General features: G+C 44.2%; 1 protein-coding gene across 3 annotated transcripts in view; it reads left to right on the top strand.

Annotated features, from left to right (window-relative positions):
- The window catches only part of PTGS2 (prostaglandin-endoperoxide synthase 2), a 42,895-nt gene extending 29,648 nt beyond the window's left edge, over positions 1–13,247 (top strand). For all 3 annotated transcript variants that reach the window (XR_013931035.1, XM_080406456.1, XM_080406455.1), the window contains one exon: positions 1–13,247. This exon is cut by the window's left edge. The gene's annotated coding sequence lies outside the window, so the exon portion shown is untranslated.

The raw sequence follows: 13,247 nt of genomic DNA, 5'->3' as shown, positions 1-13,247 counted from the left end.
CAGCCCCATACTGACCAGTGCAAAATGTCCATCTGCCCAACAGGGACAATACCATGTGCGAGCAGCCCTGTGATGAAACCCGTGCAAGAGCCTTCACCCACCCCAGGCTTAGTGCTCAGCCCTAAACCCATGCAGAAATGCTCAATATTCAACAGTATCATCAGAGTCTGTGGGTATTTTTGCAAAGTTATTAAATTCCTCCTCACTATTTCATCACAACAGCAAACTCATCCTCCCTGTAGAAGCGAGCAGAGGAGAGACAACCATGGCACATCTTACACAGTCACCAAAACAGGGGAGAGCTGCTGAGTGACAGCAGCTTCTGGCTCATGCATGCACTGCTTGAGTTCAGGCATACACACCACAAAAAGATCAGATACGCCAGTAGTACAACAGACAGATTTGCTTTGGCTGAGTGCAGCTACACTTATTGTTTTTATTTTATGATCTCCTGCACTGTACAGCTTAGGAGTTTCCCATTCTAAGTCCTAATGCCATTTCAAGGATTCTCTGCTCCCTTAGCCATTATGATCTGGTAACAGACCTTGGCTTCGCAATTGCTAAATCCTTGGATGGAAAAATATTTTGGTTTAATGCTTGAGAAATCAAGATTTGTTGCATACTGTGCTGCACAGCGGCATGTGCATGCAGGTCCCCAAGAGTGGCATTACAGCAGCCGGAGAGGGGGAAATTGCAGTCTCTGGGTTCCTGTAGCAAATGCCCACACAAAAAGTGTGTGTGTGTTCATGTGATCCACCTCAGTAGCCAACCGCAGAGGCATTTCTGGCTAACACACAGAGAAATCTGCAGAATTCTGTCCAAAAGTGACATTTGTGGACTGTGCCTGAGATATCAGGTTGGCTCCAGCGGGCAGCAGGCAAGAGGCAGCGCGCTCTGCTTCACCTCCCTGTGCTTCCCCTCCCATGCGTGACAGGGATGCTCAGCCCTCATCTCTGCTCAAGGGCAATGCAGGGCCATGAAGTCATGGCTCAGATACGTAACAGAGGGGAAGGTTTGCTGCGGTGCCACACAGAGCTGTATTTAGCTCCCACACACCCTCACGCCACGGCAAAGAGGACTGCTTAAAAATTCAGGTGAGAACACAGCAGCTAGCACAGGGCTGGCCTGGCATGCTGCGGCATGGGGGGAAGGAGAAGAGCACCAACAAGCAAGCTTTGACAAGTCAACACACAGCCCTTACGAGGAGCATGTGCCAAAATGAGTGTTTGCTCCCACCAAGCTCCATCACCTGCCGAAACACCTTTTGAAAGGGGATGCCCACACTACACCCAGAAGTGTTACTGAGGCCCAGAAACCAGCCTCGCACCCTTTGTCTTTGCTACGAAAAGCTCCCTTGATCAGGATCGTAGGCTTAACACAGACAGACCAGACCAGCAGAACTTAACAAAACTGGATTCCATCCGAGCGAGGCTCACAGGCAGCCGTATCAAGCCCACGTGGGGTTGTTATAGAGCTCCAGTTACTCAAGAAAACAAGCTATTTAACTGTGCTGGTTTGCATCATTTCCCTCACTCTGCCCTTCCTCTCAGATCCTTTCCAAGAGGCTAGAAGTATTTCTTGTTGATGAACACACTGTTCTGCACCCTGCAATTGCACTCATTTTGCTTTTCAGAGTTTTTGATAAGATAGATGGAAGCATTTCATAAAACCCAAATGATTCAATAAGTCCTTCACGTTATGCAGTAAAGTTGGTGGATAAGCTTGCTTCTAGAGGCAAGGCATGAGACATTGAAAGCTATCCCTCCCTTGTATCTGGATTTCAATCAAGTTATTCATATCATTAAATGTCAAACTTGCACAGCAAGTTCTACACATAAGTAAAAGTGCAATAAGCCACTTCCCCTATCGCTGTTCTTAAGTGGAACAGACAGTATAGAGCAATGCAAGGTATTTGGACCTTTTCAGCAATTTTTGTACCTGGGTGTTTGCTGGTGCTTGACAATCAAATGCGTTAGTTTGACCAACTAACAAGGCTGTGTCACTTTGATTTCCCTAATGTGTTATGTAAAAAGAATCAAAACAGGCTGGTTTTATTATGAAAATCTTTGCTTTTTCTTAATGCAAGTTAGGATCAGCTTTTAAATATATTCCACCGTGAAGCGGAATATAAGAGCCAACCAGTACTATGAATGGAGATCACTGAATAACTAACAGGGTTTAAAGACCCCCAACAGTCCGTATGTGTCATATACTACAGTTTGCCATAAGAGCAAACATTCTCTCCACTCAGCAGGGTATGGGCAGTCATAGCAAACACCTGACCATTTGCATTATCTGGGACTGTGAGACAGCGATTCACATGCAGGCGACAGCTTCCTGAAACTAAGTGGCTAACGCAGATTTTAGGAGAGCTGAATCTCTATTTATCACTTCTGCTCTCATCAGGCAGGAGTTAAAGGTAACATTTTTGTTATTTCGGGGAAAGAGAAACAGTTCCTGGACACACTGACTACATGTGAGCAGTGACTAGAAAAAGGGGAACCCCTAAATTTCTATGGGCTGCAGGCGGAGCTGGGTTTTTTTAGCCAACTGAGGGGCTGATGCAAGATGCCTGAATCACGCGCGTTGCCAGTGCACTATTACTGTGCTGTGCAAAGCACTGCTACATGCAAACATGCTCACAGGGGCATTTGCCAGGGCTGTCAGGGTTTTACAAGCCATCCTTCCTCCCAGCGAGGAAACAGCTGTGTTCATTCACCCTTTAACCTGCTGTGTGTGTGGGATACAGAGCAGTGGCGGGGGCAGCAAGCATTGGCCGTTAGGGTTTACTGGGCAGAAAGTACCATCATGGGATGGCGAGCAAACGCAGGACATTGGGATGACATGAAACATGACATGAAAGCCACTGACATGAAACACTTACTCAGGTCACCATATGATCTATTCCAGACATACTCCGAAAGAGCATCCTTGTGCAAGAGACAAAAAGGTCTCCAAGAGGGCATCGTGTGGACTGATCCTGGCTGAAAAAGCTGCAGACTGGCATTGTGCATCGGAACACCCACTTGGAGAGGCTGTTTTTGACACAGATCCTCAGATCAGCCTCCTACAGCACCCTCAAAGTTGAAATTACGGAATACTTCCTTGAAAAGTGAACACCAAGCTACGTGACAAAGGTTATTTGGTACATGATCTTTCCCCAAAAAGTTCTTTTACCTTGTGTTTGAGAGACCACCAAGACTTACTATGTCTGAAGGAGTGAGGAAGGTGCTGGTCAGCAAGTCAGACACCTCTAGCACTGCTGAGCTTGTCAGTCACCGTATGGAGCAGCAGCCGCCAGCAGAAGCCGTAGTGCCGAGACCCCAGATACACTCTGGAAATTTTCCATGCTTTGGAGAACTGTCTCCTGAAGGCTGATGCAGCTGAAGTGGTTTTTTTTGAGAGTCAATCATTATGAAGCTTTTTACACTGGCCTAGTTGAAAAGTCATCAAGAAGAGATATGCCAGGCCCTTTTCTCTCCCACTGGAAATGGGAAAGTCCAAATGGCATCTGCTCATCTCCTTGTAGGGGCACTATGGGAGTGGTCCTCACTGGCGACATGAAGTTTCAACCTTTTTCCCCCCAGTCTGAAAACATTTTTCATAGGAGAAAAATTCTCTTATGTGACTCATCAAAAACTTTGTATAAGATATCAATGTTGTAATCCTCAAGTTTAACTCAAAATTCCTGAAAGTTTACCGTAAATACAGCAGTGGAGAAGTGGATACACCTTAGCTGATGTTGCCAAGAAGAAGGGGAAAACCACTATTAGCAAGTAGAGGATAGTTGTTGGGAACTGCTGCAGTTCATGCAAATTTTTTCCAATAAGAAGGAGGTCCCTTTATAAGAAAGGTCTTTTAAAACCTTCACTGAGACTGAACTCTGAAATAGAAGTTACGCTGCATAGTCCCAGGGGGAAATGTCCAAAAATGGTCTCATTTCAGTATTTCAGTCCCGACAAGAGGCTTTTTTCTTGGTCTCGCTTCAGCTGGAGACCAGGTTTAGGGATGGAATGTGCACCCCAGCCTTCCACGTCCACCTGTTCTGCTATGGCACAGACAAGGCACCCCACAATTTCTTTATATCTGGGTCCACCCCTGCCATCCTCTCCTTCCACGGGGTCTCTTTACTGAGATAAAAGTTGTTTTTCTCAAGCAAAGTGTGAGTTATCTTGCTGTCAACATGCAAGTGAAAATAAGATGTGTAAAGGTATCGATTAATAAGCATTAAAACCCCATAAATATGACCATTTATCTGGGCTGCTGTCTTTCTGGTAAAATTCAGACTAAAAGCTAGATTGAGAACTTTTCAAAACTAAAGATACGTAGAATCAATGTATGTTTTTATTGTAGAGAAGAGGCTTGCTCCCTGTGATTTCTAATACGTAGGATTTTTACCTCATCGGAGCTCAGATGACACAAGTACACACACACGTATCAACAAATGGGGACATGTTAAGCACAACAGGGAAGCATTTGACTCAAAACGTCACAGCCAAATGTGGGTTGCAACCAACAACAGCTCCCCATTGCTGACATCTACAATGGTTGGGGAAGAATGTTATTAAACTAAAGAAAGATCCTCAGGTTTCTGCAACAGCTTGCCTTTAAGCTCCTTATTCAAACTGTTTCAAAGTTAGAGAAGATGAGCCAATTAAATCAAAAGAGAGTTTGCATGTTTATGGGGCACTATATGAAAAGACATTTGCTACCACGTAGTACCAACTGTTGAACAGGACCATTGCACTGCCAATCTCCCGTGACAAGTACTGCACAGATTTTCATGCCTCCTGGACTAGACCAGAAAAAAAAAAAAAAGTCTGGCAGTCAAAATAATTCCATTTACATTCCTTCCAGGATTGGAAGCAGGTGAGGAAGAAAGTCATGTTTTAGCAAATTTTACTTTCCAATACCACCAGCAGTCTGGGTTCTCCCTGTCTAACATCGTACATCTGAAATAGCCTCAGCTCCTCAGGCAAGATGTTCACACAGGCCAAACCAATTTGTACTCATTTTCATCCTCTCAGAGGAGAGAAAATGCTGCCTTCCATCAGTGCCTCTACATGCACCAGCTGCAAATGAAGCTATCCTCACTGCAAGCATTTTTGAAGCTAAGGCTATCATCCCTACAGGTCTAGTTGACTATTTAATAATTTATTTTTTTTAAAAAAAATCTTTTAAATTCAGTCCTTCGTTCTAAAACTCAGACTTGGAGGCATGGAGATATATGACAACTCCAAAGCCATAGGGAAAAAACCCAAGATATACAGTGAAGTTATTGCAGACCCAAACTGCTCACGATGGAATTTATGGTCAGTAATTTTTCAGGAAAAGACAGTATCTGAAGTCCTGAACTCCCTTTCACAGAGTGTTGGTTTTGGGATGAAATAATCAGATGTAGTGGTCATACATACCCCAACCTTGTGATTTATCTTGCAGCCTCCATTCTCCAGTTAGGTGGCCTTCTTGCACATATTGACATCTTCCAGCCATGCTGAAGTAGAATACAATAAATATCAGGTAGCGTGACCCCATTTCCTAACAGCTGGCATAGACAAGTGGCCAGAACAATGAAAACCTGAAGACCTCTCTAATTATGTGATTTGATTCATATACTACATGTGCAGTGTGTAGTGAAGGAAAAGCCTCGGTTCTTCTGAGACATTCATCCATCACCTACCTGTTAATCCAAACAGGATTGTCAGGCTGTACCAACTGCACTTCCTAAATTGCTCAACTTGTGCTAGATTTCAACAGTGACTCAAAAGGTAGACAATGACTTCTTAGGTGCTGAAAATGCAAATGGGGAGAGGTCAAATGATCCTACACCTGAGTGCTCTTGCCTGGCTGTGAGGTGGCTCAACCTGGCAAAGCCTCAAACCAGCAAGGTAGTTTGGGTGGCATGGAAAAGGCTTGTGGGAGATGAAACATGTCACACCTACACAGTTACTAACTTGTCACAAGCCTTCACTGTCCAAAATAATGCAAGGCTTCCTGCATCAGATTTTTCAGGGACTCCAAATTCTCTGTTCTTGGAAATCCATGGACAGGAACAAGACCACTCAGTCATTTTTCAGCCACCAAAACTAGCTTTCTTCTGAGAACTGAACACTCTGACTGGGCCAGAGTTCTCTCACTGCTGAGAGCTGGACAGCCTAACTCGTCAGACTGGAAAGCAGAATGATTCTCAGCCTCCCAGTCATCACCATGACAGCTTTCCCAAAACCACAGGCTCTGGTCGTTGGGATCCCCAGTGGCTCCCTCGCCCAAGGGCAGGTAACTGGGCAGATTTATACCAAAACTTTGTCTGCTTTGCCCTTGATTCCCTCAGAAATGACATCTTTTCCTGAATTATTTTGGGTGTCAGGAGCTTGACATCATGCCTCCCTTCTTCACTATGGAAGTCTTTGGCAGAGACGCATCATAGATGCCTGCCCTCTTTCTTCAACAGAAGTCTTCAAAAAATCTCTAGTTTTTGCTCCAAATTTTTTGTCCTTGAAAGTGGACATACCATTTCTGAAGATACACCCATATTCCATATTTATATGCCATATAAAAAGGGATTGTTTCCAGAACTGGCTTGTGCTGAATGAGAACAAAACCAGAGAGGAGGAAGATGCACGACTTGCAATAGGAAATCCGTGCTGAATAGCTTTTCAGAGTCCAAAAAGCAGCTTAAAATAGCCCAGCTTGTATTTTTGACTGATAGGAAAGAAGATAAGCCTGGGCAAGATGTGAATTCTCTTAACCTCCAATCAGAAGTTATAAACTTTGTAATACATAACCCACAACTCTTACACTAAGGAAAACATCCAAAAGCCCCAAGAAATCTAAGGAAATCCCCAAGGAAACAAACAAAACCATTAGCTTTTTTCTCAGTGAGACATTTGATTAGCAAGTTCTGCGCAGCGCTCCTACCGTATCTGTCCCTGACTACTTCTGACTGAGAGGCACTTAACTTTCTTGGAGGATTAAGACATGCTTGCCCTCAGAAAAAAATGAAATCAAGAAGTCTGCTTCTATTTCACCACAGTGAAATAACCCTGCAGATGCTAAAAGCTCTTTGACTAGCGTTACCTCAAATTTGTCATGGGAAAGGAGCAAAGCAATGCAAACCATAATCTCTTTTACTGCTTCTTACCTTTCCATATTCAATTCCCAGCAGGGTTAAGCTTCTCATCTGTATATATTTAACACGCAGTACAAATGCAAAGGTGACCAATAATTTAGTGTAACCTAGGTCAAAAATATTTTGTAATGATAGATGATTTTACATTTTACACCTACAAGCATAACTTTAACCCAGTAGAAACAAACCATGCATCAAGACCAAAAGCCAACATCGTAACCAAAATTTTCAGATGGCTCGGTGCTGTATCTGGTGGGAGGAGACCTTATTCTCCCCTTCCTGGGACTTTAGAGTGCTCTGGAAACAAGTAATTATAAAATTAGGTACAAATTATTTCAGATGTCTTATTCGATTTCAGAGTGCTAACAAAGATGCAGCAGGGAGGATAATTACATGTTATGTTAATTGTGCTTTCAGGTGATTTAGGAAAAGCATGACTGACTATGAGCAGGAAGATGGACAAAAGGTCAGATCCTTCTAGAAAGTTTCCATTATCAGCCTGGTACAAGAAGGGAGTTTATTTTTTTCTTTTAATGAAACCACCTTTTTCTACCATACTGAAAGTGATTTTGCTAATTAAACTAAGGGGTAAAGTGGTAGAGAAAAGAGGAGGAAGACAGACACTGAAACAGGCATAAGCAACACCTGAACCTACTTGAAAAAATATTTTTAAAGAGTCATCCTCTGCACAATTCTACCTTAAGCAAGTCCAGCTAGTCTGATAATAACTTCAGATAAATAAATCAACTTCCTCTCCTAGAAAAATCTGAGGTCCAGCCATCACTTGCCATTTGATGTTATCCTGACAACCTTAACTTTTACACATAAAGCTCAGGGAGAAGAAAAGAAAATTCATCAAAATATACAGCAACCAGAAGGAGAAAACTTTTTTAATGATCTTCAAATTAACTATTAGACTTAACATACACAGAAGAGGAAATTTGGGAGCTGAAATTGCATTTCATTATTTCAAACCAGTATACTTCAAGTATCTGTTGCATAGTCACTGCTGGGTTTGAGGGATTCCACACACACCCCCCACACACCCAGCTGAAGGTAGAAGACATGGAGTTTGCTTTATTTGTGGGTTTGGATTAATTTTAAAGCACACATTTAAATCTAATTATGGACCAGAACAACTTGTTGCAAATCAAAGTGATTTTGGCAGATCCAGGGATAATTTTCATTTTATTTTGTGTAGCTACTAGGACACAGAAATACAAGCCACCCCACTCTACTTTTTTTTTAAAAAAAGCACAAATAGCAAAGCTTCAGCAAGATGCCCCAATGCAGTCTAGATCAGGGCTGTAGAAGCAAGCTGTGTTGCTTGGACAAGTCCAGAAGCACTGGGTGTCTAAGAACACAGATAAGCTTGTGGGGTTTATACAGGGGAGCCTGTCCGAACCTGACAAAAACTACAACCACCATATAAATACAAGCTGTAACAGCCACAGAGAGTTCAGATTTACCAAAGAAGGCTAATTAGATCACAGAATGGTCAGGGTTGGAAGGATATCACCTAGCCCAACCCCTGCTAAGGGGGGTCTCCCAAAGCAAGCTGCAGAGTCGCATCCAGGCAAGGTTTGATTGCTTCCAGAAAAGCAGATTCCACAGCCTCTCTGGGCAGCCCGTGCCAGTGCTCTGTCACTTCATTTCTCAACTAGCAGGGGAACATGTGATCTGCAGATTTACATGAAAAAAGCCACCTATTATTGTTAGCTGGTGGGGTTTGAGATGGACCTCCCTTTACTCCTACAGACTCACTAAAAGTAATGTAGCTGAGACTTCATTCCCACCCCCCCACCCCCAAAGATTCATCCCATTTTTATTCCCAGCCCATGGCTGCAGACTGCACCTAAAGCGTAAATCAGCGGGCGGTGCCGGAGGCGTTGAGCCACGTGCCAGGAACGCAGCACCATAGGATTGCACGGAGGTGGCGGAATAAGCTGCATCCGGGACTTCCCGAGCTCCCCATAGCATCCCACAGGAGCATTGCCCCAAAATGGTGGAGGACCACTCTCCATCGACTGCTGGTGGGTGTGGAGAAGGCTATCCAAGCAGCAGGAAATAATTCGACAGGAGCTCTACCATGTGCCGAAGGTCTGACAGCTCGCCAAGTCTGTGCCCCCAGTGCCAGGCTCTTGGCCCAAAGGGCATGTATGAGGGAGAGGGCTGTGGATTTTGGCAAACGGTGTGGGAGGAGGAGAAAGGTTGCTGATCAAGGATCCTTTATCTTAGTTCTATTAAGATAGAGTTCAGCTACACTTACTGTGTCATTATATTCAGGTGCATGCAGTATATCATATCATACACGTTAAATGGGAAAAAAGCTTTTTCAAGGTTAGCAGCATCTCTGATATTTTATCTGCACTAGAAACTATTCTGCACATAGCAACTTCGGTTTGCTCTGTGCCTCAAACAGTATTTTCTTCTGAGACAGAGGAAGTTAATTAAAAAACAATTTAAATGGTAGAGAAGGGAGACAGTTAATTTAACCCACCACAAAGTCAGCCTTCAACTTGAAAAAAAGGAAGAGCTCAAACCATGGGATGTTAAGCTTTACTGTGCCAGTAAATGGAGTTTACAGACTCCAGTGTCTCAGCCCACGAGTAAAATGGGAAAAGTCTGTATTGCTGTTTTCCAGATGCATGGCCAGTGTTTCCCGAGACAAAAAATATCCAGCATATACTTTTCCTACTGTCCTTCTCTCCTTTCTTCCCCTGCTTTCAAACAGAAGCCTCCCAAACTATCTGCTTTTCTAAATGTCCTCTAGCGAGAGAGGCAAAAAGCACAGGCTTTCCACCAGTCTTGAATCAAAAAGCATTTTGTTTCTTGCCAGAAGGAGCCGCACAGACAGCGAGATGGATTTCTGCATGGAGAAAGATGTGAAGTTCACGCCCTGGGGGAAAAACAGACATTTTTGTTCCAGCGAGTCAGGTTTAGTTATTACAGGACACCTTGAATTTTAAGGCAAGCGCAGCTCTGTAACCTCAGTTTTAAGAGGGTCTCTTTGCAAAGAGCTCAAAGCAGCTGCCTGGCAAGCAGAATGTGCTGCAGGGCTCCATGCATGCTAGACAAGACACAAACATATGGACAAAACACACTGTTAGTAAACACAGTGGTTGGGGTTCAGCTCACCTAACTTTATCGGTGCAAAAGTTAAACAGTTTGGTCACCCAGGCTCCATCTATGGTCAATAGCCAAGAGATGGATGTGTTCAGAGGATGAGTCATCCCACTCAGAGACAGATGTTCAAAATGTGTGGTATGAGCCTCGTTTAGACAAGACTTTCTTTCAGATGGCTAAATTTAGACTGAATTAGTTCTATCCAACCATTAGCTCACCCGAAACCTGTGAAATCTTGCCCTTCTTACGTTAAGGCTGCAGGAGATTTGGTCATAGTCAGACATTAGCATTTCATCATCCCTGAGTAGTCTGTTCAAATTCAGTCTTAATTCAATTCATGCCACATGCCATTTACCGTTGGTGAAATAGTCATCCTGAAGATTTCTGAGGCAAATAGAAAATCCTCCTTTTCTACACCAGCATGTCCCAAACAACTTGATTTATAAGAATACTGACTATCCCAATGACTCTAGATGAAGATCTTCAGGAAGCATATAATTTGTTCCATTCTGCAATATCACACATGCTAAAAACATAATAACCACCAGCTGGATCACCCATGACCCACTATTGCTCTCCTCCGATAGAAAAACTGCTGGAGAAGCAGGCCGCTTTCAAGACCAAGGCAGGGTGAATATTTTCATCTAGGTTCCTGGCCCTGCCAACAGTGATAACAGTTCAGCATTCTCCTCACTGTCTCAGTGAACAAAATACCCTTTTATTGAACTCAACTGTTTCAGGAAACTTGTTCACTTCAGTGAGCTGCCCTCAAAGCACATGCAGCCCAGGGAGCCTCAGGGCTTTGAAGCTCCGCAACCATGTGCACAGCTCACCCTCTACAAAATTAAGAGGAGGAACAGCTTGGCGGGGAGGAGGAATTTTTATTCCTTTCTATTGTGTATTTGATTAATAATAATGTCTTTTCAAAGGGGTCAAGTTTTCCATGGAATAGAATGACTGAGTTTTAATCCAATCTCATGGACACTTCAGCATGCAGATGGCCGAGGGGCTCCAGCCTAGCCAGGCACTTATCCTGCAGCAAGCTGCTTGAGGGGGTGTGAGGGTTCACCTTTGCTTTGTTATAAAATGGGGTTTCTTTAGTGCAATTGATGTAATATAGCACTGAAGATACCACAGCTTATTATTTTAACCACTGACTACTTTATAGGAGGCCTCCCAGGAGATGAAAGCAAGTCTCCAGGAAGAAGTGGTGGAGGAGTTCTTTCTTTCTGTTCCTTCAGAAGCATCTCCAAGTTGCACAATTACTACTGCAAAGAGTGGGGGTGGTTGAACAGAGGCTCCCTGCACACTGACACAAAAGGAGGATGTTTTTTCCCCATTAAAAGCCAATTCTTGGCAGTATGGGAATGTACTCTTCCTGACATGGCTTATGCCCATCCCTCCCCACCGCAAGCTATCCAGCAGTAGTTTTGGATCTGTGGACACTGGTTCTACAGGAAGACGCTTCCCCCCTGCCTCCTTCCCGCCCCCCCATTAAAAGTTGAATCCAGGTCATGACATGAATTACTCCAGGAACCAGAGCTGCACATTGAACCCGTGATGGATCACGCCGAGCACCGAAGAGAAAGTGCACAGCTGCTCCCACCCATCCTCAGGGTGCGGCCAGGGCAAACGCACAGTAACATAGAGCGATCAAATCCATTCAGGTAAGTTATCATCTCTGTTTAGCAAATCCACCTTTGAGAGGTCTGCTGACTCAGGTGCTCAGTATGTGCAAGCCAAATTCTGGCTGGCAGCAGTGACTGCAATTTCTCATCTGAGCGTACAGAAGAATCTGGCTGGTAACTGGGAAATTGTTGCAGCAAACAGACAGCAAAATCTTATCCTAATTTTGGTCAGAACAATTAAGGAGATGGATTAATTGCATAAAATTAATTAATAGTGCTTGAATCATTAAAATCCATTTTGGAAACATCCATACAGCTGTGAGATACATTGTATTTCACATCCTTTCTTTGCTTCTCTCTCTGGGAGAGAAAAAAAAAAAAAGAAAAAAAAAAGGAAAACTAAGTACAATACAAATGGCTCCCCCCCAAAATATCTAGTGACAGAAAAACTCACTTCTGGAACTGTTTTGGGGGAAGTAATTTGAGGAAAACTTATCTTGGGTCAGCTTTAACAATAAGAAAAAACAGTAACAGGGCAGTGCTGTGCTGCTGAACTTCAGGTTACTCCCAGTTTCCCAGCTCTGTTATTTGTGTGCTCAGAATACAGCCCTGTTGAAACCAAAGCACACTTGTGTCAATGCATCCACCTGTACTCTTCAAAATATTCTTTTTTTTCCCCTTCTACCCTTCCCTCCATCTTTCCACGGCCTTGAGCTCCAAGCAATGTGCTGTTTATTTTGGTTTTTCCCCCAACGACTTTCTTTTTACATTTCCTTCCTTTTAAAAGGAAGCGTGCAGGCTGAGAGACTTGTCCAAGTTTTAGAGTTCAGCCTCTCCGCCAGGGGCTGGCTGCTGCCGGCTTAAGCGGAATTTTCTCCTACTCATTTTCAGCTGGTCCACCAGTAACTCGGTGACCGAAGCACCCGTTGCTGGAGGAATCAGCGGGAGAGCCCCTGTTTTATCGCATCCCCTGTTCAAACACACACACACATACACCCACCAGTGAGCTGTAGGTTTAAACTGGCTGGACCCAGTTTGCTTCCCCCGTGAGGCCGGCGCTGTTGCAGTCATAGGGCTCCTGCACAGACAGCAGCGCACGTACGGTATGCCTGCTGCCCTGCCTTCCACAACCACATCACACCCGCTCTGTGCGGATGCTCTCGCGTTGCCCGTGTGAGCAACTAACTCGGGAAGCCCCAGGTTCCCCCTGCAGCACATGCTGCTGTTCTCCATAGCACCCACCCCATTGCCAGGATCACATAAACATAACCCCCTCCCTAAATTCACATGCCATGTGGGGGCTTTCTGGGGTAAAAATTTACAATCAGGGGACCACAGCAAGAAAAGACGGGGGGGGGGGGGGG

This window comes from Falco punctatus (assembly GCF_963210335.1).
Source record: "Falco punctatus genome assembly, chromosome: 11".
Lineage (NCBI taxonomy): Eukaryota > Metazoa > Chordata > Aves > Falconiformes > Falconidae > Falco > Falco punctatus.
The sequence above is the reverse complement of the archived record's forward strand: the minus strand, read 5'-3'. Positions and strand labels throughout refer to the sequence as shown.